General features: G+C 39.3%; 1 pseudogene; it reads left to right on the top strand.

The window, feature by feature from the left end:
• The first annotated feature begins 1681 nt into the window (after positions 1 to 1681).
• Positions 1682 to 7213, top strand: LOC130867757 (vomeronasal type-2 receptor 116-like; annotated as a pseudogene).
• Positions 7214 to 17382: the final 10169 nt, after the last annotated feature.

The following is a 17382-nucleotide window of genomic DNA, read 5'->3' as shown; positions in this document are numbered from 1 at the left end:
CTTGTGTTTTCTTTATTGTTTCTATTTCAGTTATCAAGTCTTAAATAATTTCTTTCATATGTTTGATTTCTTTTTCTTGGTTTTTTTTTAAGGGATTGCTGATGTCTTCCAATTTTTTGTTTGTCTTTTCCTCCATTTCTTTAAGAGAATTTCTCATTTCCTTTTTAAGAGTTTCAAACATTCTCTTGAAATTACTTTTTGGTCATTTTCTTCTGCTTCATTTATATTTGGTTGGTCAAGTCTTACTGTTGTAGGGTCTCTAGGTTATATTGGTGCTGTTTTGCTCTTTGTGGTATTATATGTGTTCTTACCTTTTCTACTCATCTTTTCCTCTAATAGGTGTGGTTGTGGCTGTCTGAGATTCTTTTGAATAATCTTTCAGGTGCCAGTGTAGCCAAAGCTCAGATGGTTGTTCCTCTCGGTACAGTCAGTGCCACAGTTCTAGTTACCCTGTTGGTTACTTCAAGTTCCTGGAGATAGCTCAGCACTCCTGTCCTTTGTTCTGCTCCTTTGGAGTATGCTATCTCAGGCCTAATTTGGCCTAGGTTACCAGCTTTGACGTGTATCTGTAAATCCTAGTCTGGATCCCCTCCTATAGAAGTTCCTGGCTTGGAGTTGGTCCTGCAAAGGTTTCTGGTTCCAGTCTACTGACTCAGAGTTCCCAGGCTCAGGTGTGCCCAGAACCTCAGAGGACCTGTCTCAGGCTTACTTCCTCAGATGTCCCAGACTCATATTCAGACCCACAGAGGTTCCAGGTTCCTGCCTAGTCCCTGTGATATCCCACACCAATGCCCAGACCCACAGAGGTCCTGGCTCAGACCTACTCCCTCTAAGGTCCCAGACTCACACCTGGCCCCACAGAGATCCCTGGTTCCTGCCTACTCCGTTGGATGTCCCAGATTCATGCCCAGACTGGCAAAGGTCCTGGATCAGGCCTAGTTCCTGGGAAGTCCTAGACTCATGCTCAAACCCACAGGGCTCCTGGCTTAGGTCTACTCCCATGAAGGTCCCAGAAGACACCAGAAATAGGAAAGATCTCCCATGCTCTTGGGTAGGCAGAATTAACATCGTAAAAATGGCAATCTTACAATTCTACAGATTCAATGCAATACCCATCAAAATCCCAGCAAAATCTTCACAGATCTCGAAAGAACAGTACTCAACTTGATATGGAAAAGCAAAAAATCCAGGATAGCCAAAACAATCCTGTACAATAAAAGAACTTCTGGAGGCATCACATTCCTGACTTCAATCTCTACTTCAGAGCTACAGTACTAAAAACAGCCTGGTATTGGTATAAGAACAGACAGGAGGACCAAGGAAACAGAATAGAAGACCCAGATATTAATCCACACACTTTCAAACACCTGATTTTTGACAAAGAAGCAAAGAATATCAAATGAAAAAAAGAAAGCATATTTAACAAATGGTGCTGGCATAACTGGTTATCAACATGTAGAAGAATGAAAATAGACCCATATCTATTACCATGCACAAAACTCAAGTTCTAATGGATCAAAGGCCTCAACATAAAGCCAGTCACACTGAACTTTATAGAAGAGAAAGTGGGAAGTACACTTGAATGCATTGGCACAGGAGACCACTTCCTAAATATAACCCCGTAGCACAAACATTTTCTCTTCAGCTTATTTTTGGTTTTTTTTTTTTTTTTGATCCTACCATGAGTGACCAAAATCAGATTTGTTCTGTCTACCAGATGGCTGCCTAAGACACATTTCTGCCACTTGTCATTGTCTCTTCATTGCTTCATTTTGACTGGACCTGGTTGGTAGGCTTCTTCCAGATGACCACAGAGAGACAAAGATTCTATCAGATTTAAAAGAAAAGAATGAAGAGTATTAGAGAATGCATGATGTTTATAGAAATGATCCCCTGCACCTGAACTTCATTTTCTAACAAATTTTGGGAAAGTCTTGGGAAGATCCAGAAATTGCTGACCAATATCATTTCTATTTATGGTAACTGTGATTCCCTTCAAGGTTTAATGCAAAATCTGGGGCAAGAGTTTTTGACACAGAAAGATTGAGTTATGAACTCTCAATGGGATCCTACCAACCATGCTGATTGCTTCATGGTAGACTCTTTCCATTGAGGTCTCATTTTTGAACACTACCACCATAAGACAATGGTTAAGTTTATCAATTTTATTAGAACAACTAATCAATATAAATACCCAGAAAACAATTACCTTCCTAAATTGTGGTTTTTGTTCTTCAAATGGCCATTTTCTGATATTGATTTTGTGTCTGTGTGTGTGTGTGTGTGTGTGTCTTCCTTGTTTGGCTGCTACAAAAGAACAAATAGTTAAAATAACATAAAGAAACATTCCTTTTTGGGTGACAGTTTGAAGGCACAGTCCATTATCTTTGGAAACACAATGTAGTTGGAGCATTTGGTCACTGACAATATCATATTCATAGCCAGAAGTTAGGAAGTAATGCATGCTGCTACTCACGTCTTTCTACTTTCTCTTCATTCTGAACAACAGTCAATGAAGTGGTGACATATACTTCCATCCTAGGCAAATTTCCCTATGAAACTCCTCACAAAATGTGCAAAAGTTTGTTTCCATAATTATTCTAAATCCTTTCAAGTGAACAATTGAAACACACAATTGTGGTAGAAGTAAAAGGTGACAAACACAATAGTAAGTACAGAGACAGGGTCAGTTAATAGGGACTGCTTGCTTTTCTAAATCATGTCCCCAGTGACCCAACTTCCTTTTACTTATTTCTACCTCACTTAGGTTCCAAACTCTCCAACTCTGTGATAATCTGTTGATCAATATGCAAATACATCAGCTTTTCTGATGATCAGCCTTTCAAAACTATATTCTTCATTTATAAGAAAAAATATAAGTAAGTAAGTTGTATAATATTCGAAACCTTTATATACCCAGTTTTTAAAATAAAATTCTAGGCATTTGAAAACCTTTCCTTTGTTCTTTCCAGGTGTTGAGGGAGGTCCTTCTGCTCCTCCAGCCAATAGCCACTGAGATACCAGCCCATTGGGGCGTGGTCTCTCTCCCTTTAAAAAAGCGGCCACTTCCCTCCTCGCTTTCTCTTACTTCCTGCTCCACTTCCTGATTGTGCAGAGGGCTGTTGTCTGGGACGGTGATCTGTAAGTTTTTTCCCCTTTAAATAAATAACCATTATTAATCATAATTCCAAACTAGCGTGGGATTGTTTGTGACTTATGCCTTCACCTTCATCCAGGTTCCACATTCTGTGTGCAGTGAGAGCTGTGGGCCTGAATTTAGTAGTTTCTCTGAAGGGCAAGTCGGTCCGCTGCTATGATTGTACTCCTTGTCCAGACAATGAAATTTCTACTGAGACAGGAAAATATGGGCTTACATTACATACTTCCTTACTTCCTTACAGTAGTCTACAATACCTACACAAATAAAAAAAAATAATCACATAGTAGAAACCAGGAATCTCAAAACAGACCCCTAACTCTTTACAATGAACACTTGCAAGTAGAGTTGTATAGACAAAGGTGTATATGCCATGACTTGTTGCATTGTAGTACAACTTCCATAATAAGATTTTAATTTTTTTCCTTTTCTTCATTTTTCTCTTGAATTGTGTCTTATTTGGGTAGGGAATATAGCAGCAGAGGGCTGCCACGAAGGGACAGAAAATTAATGAGATCAAGACACATGATATGAAAGACACATAGAAAGTTTATAAACTAAAAAAAAATTTAAACAGAAAAAAATCTGGAAAGAAGTCAAAGAAAAGCTTTTTCTTCCTTATTTTTATGAAATAAAATCTCGCAGTTTCTTATAATCCCCTTGAAACAGTAAATGTTAGGCATTGGAATTCATATATAGTTTACATTTATCATCCACTGCATATGTAGTTTATTGAAGGAACAAGTTTATTCTGCATATAATGATGAATTTTGTTTCACCATGTATTTTAAAACATAATTTCCAAGTATCAAACTTGATATTTTCCAAACTGTATTTCAATCACATTTAGAATTCACGGAGTTGTAGATTTGTTACATCTCATAATTATTCTTCCTAGCTCATTCTTTTATACAGGTCATGAAATTGGAATTTTTGTTTTATTTCATATTTACACACAAAACATATTGGTACATGACATAACTAAAATTAAAAATTTCCTTAATGAGTAGGATTACTCCCCTATTATAATTCTCCAAACAGAGCCTAGTCTGTTTGGATGATCACCTTCCTAGACCTGGATGGAGGGGGGACGACCTTGGACTTCCCACAGGGCAGAGAACTCTGACTGCTCTTTGGACTGGAGAGGGAGGAGGAGGGGAACTGGGGGATGGGGGAGGGGAACTGGGGGGAGGGGAGTGTGTGTGAAACAATCACTTCAGAGCATTTTGAATAATGTGCAGTGTAGAGATGTACCATGACCCAAGGTATGGAATGGATGAAAGAATATAGAGACCCGCACTGGAACACTGGACTGAGCTCCCAAGGTCCAAATGAGGAGCAGAAGGAGTGAGAACATGAGCAAGGAAGTCAGGACCACGAAGGGTGCACCCACCCACTGAGACGGTGGAGCTGATCTAATGGGAGCTCACCAAGGCCAGCTGAACTGGGACTGATGAAGCATGTGACCAAACCGGATTCTCTGAACGGGGCGGACAATGAGTGCTGACTGAGAAGCCAAGGACAATGGCACTGGGTTTTGATCCTACTGCATGTACTGACTTTGTGGGAGCCTAGTCTGTTTGGATGCTCACATTCCTAGACCTGGATGGAGGGGAGAGGACCTTGGACTTCCCACAGGGCAGAGAACCCTGACTGCTCTTTGAACTGGAGAGGGAGGAGGAGGGGAACTGGGGGATGGGGGAGGGGAACTGGGGGATGGGGGAGGGGAACTGGGGGATGGGGGAGGGAAATGGGAAGAGGGGAGGAGGTGGAAATTTTTTAATAATAATAATAAAAAAGAAGAAAAATGAGGGTACATTTAAACAATTAAAAAAAAAGAAAAATATGTTGCCTGGCAGTGGTGACTCATGCCTTTAATCCCAGCACTTGGGAGGCAGAGGCAGGCAGATCTATGTGAGTTCGAGGCCAGCCTGGTCTACAAGAGCAAGTTCCAGGACAGGGTCCAAAGCCACAGAGAAACTCTGTCTTGAAAAACTAAAAGAAAAAGAAAAAGAAAAAGAAAAAGAAAAGGAAAGGAAAGGAAAGGAAAGGAAAGGAAAGGAAAGGAAAGGAAAGGAAAGGAAAAGAAAGGAAAAGAAAGAAAAATATGTCATGAACAATTTTTTATGCCTTCTATGGTGAAGAAAAAACTGGTAATGTCAGTATGTCCACATCTATTAACAAAGTTGATTTGTAAGTTATATCAAGTCTGAGATTTTTAGACAGTATTTTTATTTCTTAGAGAATTTCATGCTACATATACCATCTTTTTACATATCCCCTTTAAATGTGATAGGGAAGTATTCTGGATACATATAGTTTGAGTGCCACTCACCTACACCTAATTCTGCAGGCTTCTTGTTTAATGTCTCTACTTTACAACAATTTGGAGTTCAAAATTATCTTAAGCACTGCAAATTTGAAAATATTACTGATTGAATGTTACACAATAAGCTAATTCTATTATATATTCCGTCTATATAAACTGTTTTATATAGTATATCATGCAACTTTAATAAGAGATGGAGTTATGTTGTGTGAAACATCCAAAACAAGAAAAAAATATGAGAAAATAAATGTGTCAATAGAGACAGAAAGACAAAACCTGTGAGATTAGCCCAATAGTATACTCTGAGATCATGTTTATTAACATGTCAAGACAACTTAAGGAAACAAGAAAATATTGACAGGATTTATAAGAATAAATATCATTGTACTAAAACTAAAATTGAAAATATGTTAATAAAATTTACAAATGATATAAAATTCAAAGTCTGGCAATGAGTTACATTTTTAAGACATACAAAAATCTTTGACATAAAAAATATGACATGTATAACTCAATGTGCATGTGTGTTTGTTCAAGATGAATTTCCAAAATTTTCAAGAGCCAAGTATTAGAAACCTGCTTTTTGAAGACCTAAAACTATTCCAATAGCTCTCTATCTCTGAAAAATACATGCTTTCTACCAAATATGATGACAGAAATTCACTAAATTATGTATTTCTTTGTCTCAAAGAATAAAAGGAAGGTGGCTTAGGTAACAGTTCAACAAGCAGGTAATATAAAAAATATTTAAAAGAAGAGGAATCACATCATCATAAACTCAAAATCATTTCTTTCTTTCTAGATGTGGATCAGTGTGTGAATTGTCCAGAAAAGCATTTTGCCAATACACAGACGAACCACCGTCTCCAGAAAGTTGTCATTTTTCTAGCTCATGAAGACCTCTTCAGGATGATTTTCACCATCATAACCCTGTGCTTCTTTGCATTTACAGCTGTGGTTCTAGGAGTCTTTGTAAAGCACAAAGACACTCCTATTGTGAAGACAAATAAGTGGGCCCTCAGTTACTCCTTGCTCATCACACCCATCATCTGTTTCCTCTGTGCCTTGCACTTCATTGGCCATCCCAACACTATCACCTGTATCTTGCAGCAGTTCACATTTGGAGGTGCATTCACTGTGACTCTGGCCACTGACTTGGCCAAAGCTATTACACTGGTTATTCCCTTCAGGGTCACTTTTACAGGGAGAGTGGTAAGGTGGTTAATAATATCAAGGACCCCAAACTTCATCATTCCCATCTGTTCCTTGATCCAACTTGTTATTTGAGGAATCTGACTGGGAATCTCTCCTCCTTTCATTGATCAAGATGTTCATGCCAAACATGGACACATCATTATTGTGTGCAACAAGGGCTCAGCTATTGACTTCCTTGGTGTCCTGGGATCCCTCTGCTTCTTAGCACTTGATAGTTATACTATGGCTTTCTTTTCCAAAAATCTGCCTCAAAGTTTCAATGAAGCAAACTTTCTGTTATTTAGAATGCAGGTGTTCTGTGTTTGGATCACCGTCCTCCCTATCTGCCACAGCACCAAGGGGAAGATCATGGTGCTATGGAAGTCCTCTCTATCTTGGCTTCTAGTGTAGCGGTTCTTGGTTTCATTTTTGCCCCAAAGTGCTACATTATCTTAATAAAACCAGAAATGAACTCACCTCATCATATCAGGAACAGACAAGATTCTAGAAGGAACAACCCTGTCAAAACCTAGCTTAAAAATATACTATATTAAATGCAATACAACAGCACTATAAAATAGAATTATAGTACTGGTTTGATTTTATGGGCTATTATTTCTTCTTCCAATTGTGTGAGAGCTCCTTGAAATGGAGCCACTGACTTTGTCATATATGAAATCCAGGTTGTATTTTTGTATATTCAGGGCATGCCTATGTGTTTGTGTATTTTCCTAGAACCTTCTATGAAGACCATGATATCTTGAATTAATAAAGGTCTAACTACTTTTTCCTCCATTGTCCTGAGCTTGAGAATGTGTGGACCACATCTAAACCATGTTTAAAATTAGACAGCTAATTCTTATGCAGTTGTTTGAATTTGTTTGAACTCCATGCCTACTCTCTTCTGTATTTTAATTAGTCATATTATTTTTTATTTATCTAACTTTTTTGTTGTTTCTTTGTTGATCTCACATCACGCTTATCAATCCCACTTTACTTATCCCCATTCCTTTGAATCTGACCTCTGACCTTGAAAGCCCCCAAGATAAAACAAAAGAAAAATCAAAAAAGAAATAAAAATCTCATCATGGAAACTTTAACATATACCCTTTAGTGCATGCATGTAAATTGCAATGAGTCTTTGGTCTGGTTTGAGGCCTCTGGTTTCTACTACAATATTGATTCTGGGCCCTCACAAAGACTCCTCTTGGATATCCTGTTGCTGTCCTGTGTCTTGGTGACCCTGCAACTTTAGGTCCCTTTGTGTCTTCTAGCAGATCACAGATGGGGTGTATGTTGTAATGGGCCAACTCATAGCCCTGGTTCTGGGCCTAGATGGTTGCTGTTTTGGATCCACCAGCTCTCCCTCATCCTCAACACTAGGGAGAGCTCACCAGCACATCCTTAGCTAACTCCCTATATGCAGTTAACAGCAAGGGGTGGGGCTGGTTATTCTGCTCTCACACTCTTCCTTGGGCTCAGCCACACATGTAACTCCAGGGCCAATTCTACTGTATTGCCCAGGCAAGGTACAGGGCCTGCTTGCCTGAGTGCTGAAGTTAATGAGGTGCTTGGCCAGCTCACCTGTTCTCGTGATCTCAGGGACACCTCTTTGTCCTGCCACAGGTGGTGAGCAGTAGGAGAGGGGAGGGAATCTCCCCTTCATTTGGATCACCATATGGCAGTTGAGGGGCAATGTTAGTTCTTCCCTAACATTGCAGCAAATGAGAGGCATGGCAAACTCTGTGCAGCCTTATTTTATCACCCTTTGGTGGTAATAGACTCCACTGACATCAACATAGACCATGGCTGAGTCAGGGCCATAGGTGCAGACTTGGTCCTTGGAAAAGAAAAAAAAAAAAAACCCAGGCACAGACATCGCCATGACTTCAGGTGACAAGCATGTCACCTCAACCCACTCCTCACTGCCTTCATGTCTTTGGATCTGCCTCTTTCTACAAAACATGAACCATTTTTTGTGTGTCTCTCTCTTCCATACCCCACCCTATATTTGCTTGCTATAGTAAATCCTGGTAGTTCAGGGCAGAACAATGGTGTGTCCATGTGGACCAGAGCAGAGAGCACCAGGCAGGCACATAGACCATTGTCTCCTATGTAGTCTTCATGGCACTGGGCAAGCTCCTTTTGCCTCCTCCCTGCCTGGCATAGAAAGCCTTGAGCAGGTATCTCATTTTTAAATTTTAAAGTGGACCATAATATAAATTTATTTGTGGTTTAATTAATTAAGGGAAATACTTTAAGAGATATATGTATAGATATTTTATTGTATATTCAATTTTCAATACAACAGATATTCCCAGGAATGTCAATTGGTTTTTGAAGCCCTCATGGTATTTTACTAAGTTACCATTCTTTCATTTGTGGTTATTCACTTAAAGAATATGAGATCTTAAAAATTCAATGTAATCTTATGAAAATAATTGTGTACTAATCTATTTTCTAGTGTATTGAATGCCAACTTTGGGCACCGACTTATTTAGAACTGTATTTTATCCACGAAAGTCAAATGTCAATCAATCCACACAATGAACTTACAGTGAATTACATGCAAACAACATTGCAAGTGTAATGAAGTGTGTAATATGCTCACGTGTTTGAAGTCTGACTCCCCTCACTTCTCTATAGACACATACTCGTCTTTTATCTAGTCACTTCTTCTGATTTATTACCTTTCTTAAATTGGTGTACACCCATGAATTAAAATCATGTATTGGTTAAAGCCTTCAATTTTATTACTACCCATTTCTTCAGAATTATTCATCATTTAAAAAATTAATACAATATAGTAAGTAAACGAACTTTTCCATTCGCCCATTGTTATGTGAAAGCAAGTGTTTATAAAATTGTCTGACACTGCAACCTCAGTGGAACTCTGAAACAGAGCTTGCTACAATACTGAGGGAAACAAAAGGTGAGTGACCAGCTGCATGGAGGAATACCCCACTCTCTAGGACCTCCATAGTGACGCAAAACCCTGGGCCCCTCCCTCAACTGCCTCAGCTTCTCTAGCCAGTCAGCAGAAGAGTTTCTTACAGGTAGTCTGCCCCAATACCCACCCTCATCCACCAGTCCCACCCCCAGAAAGCTACAAGGCCCATCTCACCCACAAACTCACCTATCTCCTGGAAACATCAGTGGAACTTTGATGGAGGAAGGTCATTGGTTAATAAAGAAACTGCCTTGGCCCATTTGATAGGCCAGCCTTTAGGTGGGTGGAGTAGACAGAACAGAACGCTGGGAGGAAGAGGAAGTGAGGCAATCACCATGCCTCTCCTCTCTGAGTCAGACATGATGAAGCTCCAGCCCCAATGGACGTACTGTAGAATCTTCCTGGTAAGCCACCACTTTGTGGTGCTACACAGATTATTAGAAATGGGTTAGTCAAGATATGAGAGTTAGCCAAGAAGAGGCTGAAATTAATGGGTCAGGCAGTGTGAGGGGTGCACCCACCCACTGAGACAGTGGGGCCGATCTATTGGGAGCTCACCAAGGCCAGCTGGACTGTGACTGAAAAAGCATGGGATAAAACCAGACTCTCTGAACATGGCGGACAATGAGAGCTGACGAGAGGCCAAGGACAATGGCACGGGGTTTTGATCCTACTTCAGGTTCTGGCTTTGTGGGAGCCTAGAGAGTTTGAATGTTCAACTTCCTAGATCTGGATGGAGGGGGGAGGACCTTGGACTTTCCACAGGGCAGGGAACCCTGACTGCTCCTAGGACTGGAGAGGGAGGAGAAGAGGAGTGGGGGGAGGGGGAGAGGGGCAGGAGGAGGGGGAGGGAAATGGGAGGCGGGGAGGAGGCAGAAAATTTTTTTTCCAAAAAAAAAAAAGAATACAATCTCCATGTTGTTGTTTTGGGGCATAAGCTAGCCAGGGCCAGGAGCTAGGTGGCAGGAATGCAGCCTGCAGCTCCTTCTACAGAACTTCTGTTGCTTGCTACAATACAGAGGGTACCAAGAGGTAAGTGAACAGCCACTCAGTGGGACACCTCACTCTCTAGGACCTCCATAGTGGGATAAAACCTGGGTGCCTCCCCCAGCTGTCTCAGCTTCTCTAACCAGCCAGCAGGAGATTTTCCTGCAGCTAGGCTGCCCCAATACCCACCCTCTTTTACTAGCCCCCCCCACACACACACAGCAAGCTACAAGCCCCATCCCAACCATAAACTCACCTAGCCTCTGGAAAACTCAGTGGAACACTGAAACACAGCTTGCTATAATACTGAAAGGAACAAGAGAAAAGTCTGCTGCTGAGAGAACCAACAGAGGAACTCTAAAGCACAATCTGTGACTACACAGAGTGGACCAAGAGAGCAAACCAGGAGAGAAGACCAAGAGAGCAGGCTAAGGGAGACCTCAGTGGTTCCCTGAGACACAGACATTGACAGTACAGAGCAGACCAGGAACAATTTCCAAAGACTCAGAGAGCCACTGCAAAGATTGGAACAAGATATAAAAATATGGCCGGCATCAACTGAAGGAAGAGGTTGGTAGGCAACAATGCAAGGATTTATCCAACAACATAAAAAGCAATATGATAACACCAGAACCCAGTGATCATACAATAAGAAGCATTGATCATCCTAACACAGAAGAAGCAGAAGAAACTGATTTTAAAAATAACTATATGAAAATGATGGAGACCTTTAACAATGAAATGAAAATCTCCCTTAAAAATGGAGGAAAATACAAGCAAAAAATTGTAAGAAATTAATATATCTCTCAAAGAAACCCAAGAAAATCAAGAAAAAAACAATCAAACAGGTGAGGCAAACAGTTAAAGACTTGAAACCAGAAACAGATGCAATGCAGAAAGCACAAACTGAGGGGATTCTGGATATGGAAAATCTGGGCAAATGAACAGGAATAACAGAGACAAGTATAACCAACGAAATACAAGAGATGGAAGAGAGAATCTCAGGTGTTGAAGATACTATATAGTGTAGATGGAAAGCTATTAGTTCGTTCCTAGCTGCTCAGACCCAAAATAATTACACAGAAACTATATTATTTGCAATACTGTTTGGCCAATAGCTTAAGCATATTTCTAGCTTGCTCTTATATCTTTAACTAATTAATCTCCATTAATTCATGCATCACCACAAGGTTATGGCCTACCAGCAAGGTTTCAACACATCTGTCTCTGGCATGGGCAACATGACTTTTCCTGACTCCACCTTCTTTCTCCCAGCATTCAGTTTAGTTTTCACTGCCTAGTTCTGTTCTGCCCTGCTGTAGGCCCAAAGTAGCATCTGTATTAATTAGTGGTAATCACAGCATACAAAGGGGAATCCCTCAGTACCTCCTCTTTTCTGTCTAAATGAAAAGGAAGGTTTTAATTTTAACATAGTAAAATTACGTATAACAAAAGCAGGTACCAAGCTAGAATTACAGTTACAATGTTTGTACCTACTTTATCTTTTATCATAAGTAAGAAAAACTATAACTCTCCATTCTTTTTTTTCTTTCTTTATTTATTAAAGATTTCTGCCTTCTCCCTGCCACCGCCTCCCATTTCCCTCCCCCTCCCCCGATTAAGTCTCCCTCCCTCTTCATCCCCAAGAGCAATCAGGGTTCCCTGCCCTGTGGGAAGTCCAAGGACCACCCACCTCCATCCAGGTCTAGTAAGGTGAGCATCCAAACTGCCTAGGCTCCCACAGAGTCAGTACGTGCAGTAGGATCAAAAACCCAATGCCATTGTTCTTGAGTTCTCAGTAGTCCTCATTGTCCGCTATGTTCAGCGAGTCCGGTTTTATCCCATGCTTTTTCAGACCCAGTGCACCTGGCCTTGGTGAGTTCCGGATAGAACATCCCCATTGCCTCAGTGTGTGGGTGCACCCCTCGCGGTCCTGAGTTCCTTGCTCGTGTTCTCTCTCCTTCTGCTCCTGATTTGGACCTTGGGATTTCAGTCCGGTGCTCCAGTGTGGGTCTCTGTCTCTGTCTCCTTTCATCGCCTGATGAAGTTTAATATTCAGAAGGATGCCTATATGTTTTTCTTTGGGTTCACCTTCTTATTTAGCTTCTCTAGGATCGTGTATTATAGGCTCAATGTCCTTTATTTATGGCTAGAAACCAAATATGAGTGAGTACATCCCCTGTTCCTCTTTTTGGGTCTGGCTCACCTCACTCAGGATAGTGTTTTATTATACAATAAAGGATTGTCTGGAGGCATTACCATCCCTGACTTCAAACTCTATTACAGAGCTACAGTATTGAAAACAGCTTGGTATTGGCATAGAAACAGAGAAGTCGACCAATGGAATAGAATAGAAGACCCTGGCTTTAACCCACAAACCTATGAACACCTGATTTTTGATAAAGGAGCTAAAAGTATACAATGGAAAAAACTCTCCATTCTTCAACTCCATCAAAGACTCCAGAAGGATATATTACCTAAGTAAGCAGAAAGTGCATTATAAGCAACTTCTAAACTCTAGAAATGAAAGAGACAGCTCACTGCCTGGACAGTCACCCAAAGTTGGGGCATTCATCTTCAGCTCACAGACCCAAAGTATCCAGCATACTTTTCCATGAAGCAGGGAATTTCAATTCCACCTATATTGTCAGTTTGTCAGTTACTTTCTTCTGTGTTCTGCCGAATGCCTGGCAGACTATTTCATGACGCAGCAACTGCAAAGGACTGTCTCACCTTTAGGCAAGTTCAGCAGTCATTTTTCTGTGCATCCTGCATGTTCAGTTCATACAGTATAACACAGAGGAGTCCAGGCAAAAGCAGTTTCTAGCCCAAATGGCTAACCAACTCCATAAGGAGCCTCTTCAATGACCATTATCCTCTTGAAGTAATTGGTGCTGCCAGGAGCAGATGTATCTCATTGTCAAGAAAAGTCCTAAGTTCTTAAAACATTTTAAATTCTATATTTTGAAATTCTCTGAAAGATTTGAAGAATACCTATGTAACTGAAATATATTTTTATATATCTAGAAAAACTAACATGACTACAAGCTCGACTATTATAGACAATCTATTAACCAATATTTCTTACTTATGCATTAATTATGCATTATGTTACTTCACAAACATAATACCTTAATCAACAAAATTGACCATAAATTTGTACCAATAAACCAAGATTAATACAAATGCAAATCTCTATATCATATTCATTTTTAAATGTAAACATTTATAAATAATTATTTAGGGAATTTGGGTGTAATTCTCTCCAAACTGATTCCTGCCTTTGGTTCAGCAAAGTATTTTTGGGGCTGTTCATGGTGATCTTTCAGGGGCTCTTGGTTCATCAAACCACATTAGTCTGAAAGAATTACACAGGTTCTCATCCTCTGTGGAAACAAAAGAAAAACCTCTTTTAAAAAAATAGCATATCTTTAGACCCAAATTCTGAAATCATGATAGCTTTAAAATATATAGGTTGGTTTAGCTTAGAGACCCACACAATGAAATGTTTCTCTATACGTAGCTACTTCACAATCAAAGAAAATTCAGAGAAAACACAATAATATTCATAATCCAGACTCTCTGTTTATATTCCATTTTAATGAGCTTATATTTCTTATTCTATTACTTTTTCTACAAATTCAATATTTATTTTATTATCTTTACTCCATTAATCTATGACTGTCTGTACTCCTTTATATTACATTTACTGTCTCTTTACTCTTTTTCTTCTCTCTCCCAAGCCTATGTACATTTTTTTAAATACACTCTGTTTTATTTAGAGGTTTTGAATCTGTAATACTGTGTATGTGAAATTCTTTCCTGTCCAGGAGTGCTTCTTAAAATTCTAAGCTGTGGCCTGACTTTGACTCTGTCCAGTACAACATGTCAGAGGTCTGTTCATTGCCACTGAGAGTCATTCTATCTGCCCTAGATCCAGGGTCAGGTCGCAGCAGGTCTGTGTTGCCATTAAGTAAGGTGTAGTACAGTGGTCACAAACCCCACTTAAGTGCTCCATAGCTGGACCTCCCAAAAGAGTCAGAGTTTTGGTGGCAGCATGGCCCAGGAAACAACTGTTTCAAAACTGTGTGGTTTTTTTTTTTTTTTTTTGTCTGCTACAGCTGAATCAGAATCAGGAGAACCTTTCTTAAAGGAGCCACCATGTTAAGCTATTCTTATCTCTGTTTTTGTGTTTGTGTGCCTAGAATTCTTTTTTAAGCTTTATCAGGTTTTACATGAATATAATCAACCACATTGGCACACCAATCTGTAGGCAAAAGACTATTAGTTCATTCTCAGCTGCTCCAACCTGAAATAGTCACACAGAAACTATAGCATTTGAAATTCTGTTTGGTCAATAGTGTAAGAATATTTCTAGCTTGCTCTTATATCCTAAACTAACACATATCCATTATTTTATATTTTACCATAAGGCTCTTAGCCTACCAGCAAGGTTCCAGCTAATGGCTTGTGTTTTTCTCCTCTGGTGGCTCCAGGGCATCTCATCAACTCCATCTTCTTTCTCCAAGCATTCAGTTTAGATGTCCCTATTTAGCTCTACTCTACCCTATTACAGGCCAAGGTGGTTCTTTATTCATTAACCAATAAAAGCAACACATATACAAAAGGATCCCCCATACAATAGGTGGTAGAGCATGAGACTCTAATCTCAGGATCATGGGTTTGAGCCCCATGTTGAGTGCCAATTTGTAGGCAGAAGGCTAATAGTTCATTCCTTGTTGCCCAGAACAGAAATAATCACACAGAAACTATATTATTTGCAATGCTGTTTGGCCAATAGCTTAAGCTTATTTCTAGCTTGCTCTTATATCCTAAACTAACCCATCTCCATTAATCTATAAATCACCACAAGGTAGTGGCCCAATGGCAAGGTTCCATCACATATGTCTCTTGGGCAGGCTACACGGCTTGTCCTGACTCTGCCTTTTTTCTTGAAGCATTCAGTTTAGTTTTCCCCTAGGTCTGTTCTGCCCTACTATATGCAAAAAGTAGTTTCTTTATTAATCAATGGTAATCACACCATACAGAGAAGAATTCCACATCAATAGAGGAAATCCATTCATTGGTCAAAGAAAGTAGTACATCCAAAAAATTCTTAATGAAAAACATCCAGAAAATCTGGAACACCATGACAACACCAAACATAAGAACAATAGCAATAGAAAAAAGAGAAGAACACAAGCTCAAAGGCACAGAAAATGTATTCAGCAAAGTTGTAGAATAAATATTTCCCAACCTAAAGAAGGATATCACTATGATGGTACAAGAAGAATACAGAACACCAATAGACTACATCAAAAAAAATCCCCTCACCAAATAATAATAAAAAGGCAAAATATATAGACTAAATAAAGAATATTAAGAGTTGAAAAGGAAAATGGTCAAGTAACACATAAAGGTAGACCTATCAGAATTACACCCAACTTCTGGATGAAAATGATGAAAGCCAGAAGGTCCTAGGCACATGTGCTGCAGACACTAAGAGACCATAGATGCAAGTCCAGACTACCATACCCAGCAAAGCTTTCAATAACTATCAATAGAGAAAACAATATATTCCATGACAAAACCAGATTTAAACTATTAATATTCACAAACCCAGCCATACAGAAAGTACTAGAAGGAAAATTCCAAGCTAACTATACCCACAAAACACAGACAACAGATAACTCCCCACCAGAAAAACCCAAAGAAGGGAAACACACACACACAACCACCAAAAATAACAGGAATTAGCAACCACTGGTGTTTAATATCTCTTAATATCAATGGACTCAATCCACACACACACACAAAAAAAAAACACAGGCTAAAAGAATGGACATGGAAACATGATAAAGCCTTTTGTTGTGTACAGGAAATACACCTCAACCTCAAAGACAAATACTACCTCAAAGTAAAGGGTTAGGAAAAGGATTTCCAATCAAATGGACCTAATAAACAAGTAGGTATAACTATCCTAATATCTAACAAAATAGATTTCAAACAAAAATCAATCAGAAGAGTGGGAAAAGAACACTTTATACTCATAACAGGAACAATCTATCAAGATGTAGTCTCTATTCTGAACATCTTTGCCCCTAATACAAGACACCCAAATATGTAAAAAAACATTACTAAATCTTAAATCACAAATCAAGCCACATATACTAATAGTAGGAGATTTCAGCATTCCACTCTCACTAATGGACAGGTCAACCAATCAGAAACGCAACAGAGAAATAAGAATATATATCATGAATCAGATGGACTCAACAGACATCTATAGAACATTCCACCCAAACACAAAAGGATATACTGTTTTCTCAGCACCGCATGAAAACTTCTCTAAAATTGATCACATACTCAGTAACAAAGCAGCCTCCACATTTACAAAAAAAAAAAAAACAAAAACAAAATGGAGTAACACCCTGTGTCATAGCAGATCACCGTGGATTAAAGTTAGAATTTAACAACAATACTACTCTCAGAAAGCCTACAAACTAATGGAAACTGAACAGTGAACTAATGAAACACCCCTGGGTCAATAAAAAAAAATAAAGACTTGCTAGAATTCAATAAAAATGAAGTCACAATATACCCAAACCCATGTGACACTATAAAAGTAGTGCTAAGAGGGAAGTTTATAGCACTGTGTCTACATAAAGAAAATGAAAAAAGCTCACATCAGTGACTTAACAGAACACCTGAAAGCTCTAGAAAAAAGCAGACTAACAAAGGAGTAGAAGACAGAAAATAATCAAA

This window comes from Chionomys nivalis, chromosome 2 (assembly GCF_950005125.1).
Source record: "Chionomys nivalis chromosome 2, mChiNiv1.1, whole genome shotgun sequence".
NCBI classification, from domain to species: domain Eukaryota; kingdom Metazoa; phylum Chordata; class Mammalia; order Rodentia; family Cricetidae; genus Chionomys; species Chionomys nivalis.
This window is presented reverse-complemented; position numbering and strand designations above follow the sequence as displayed.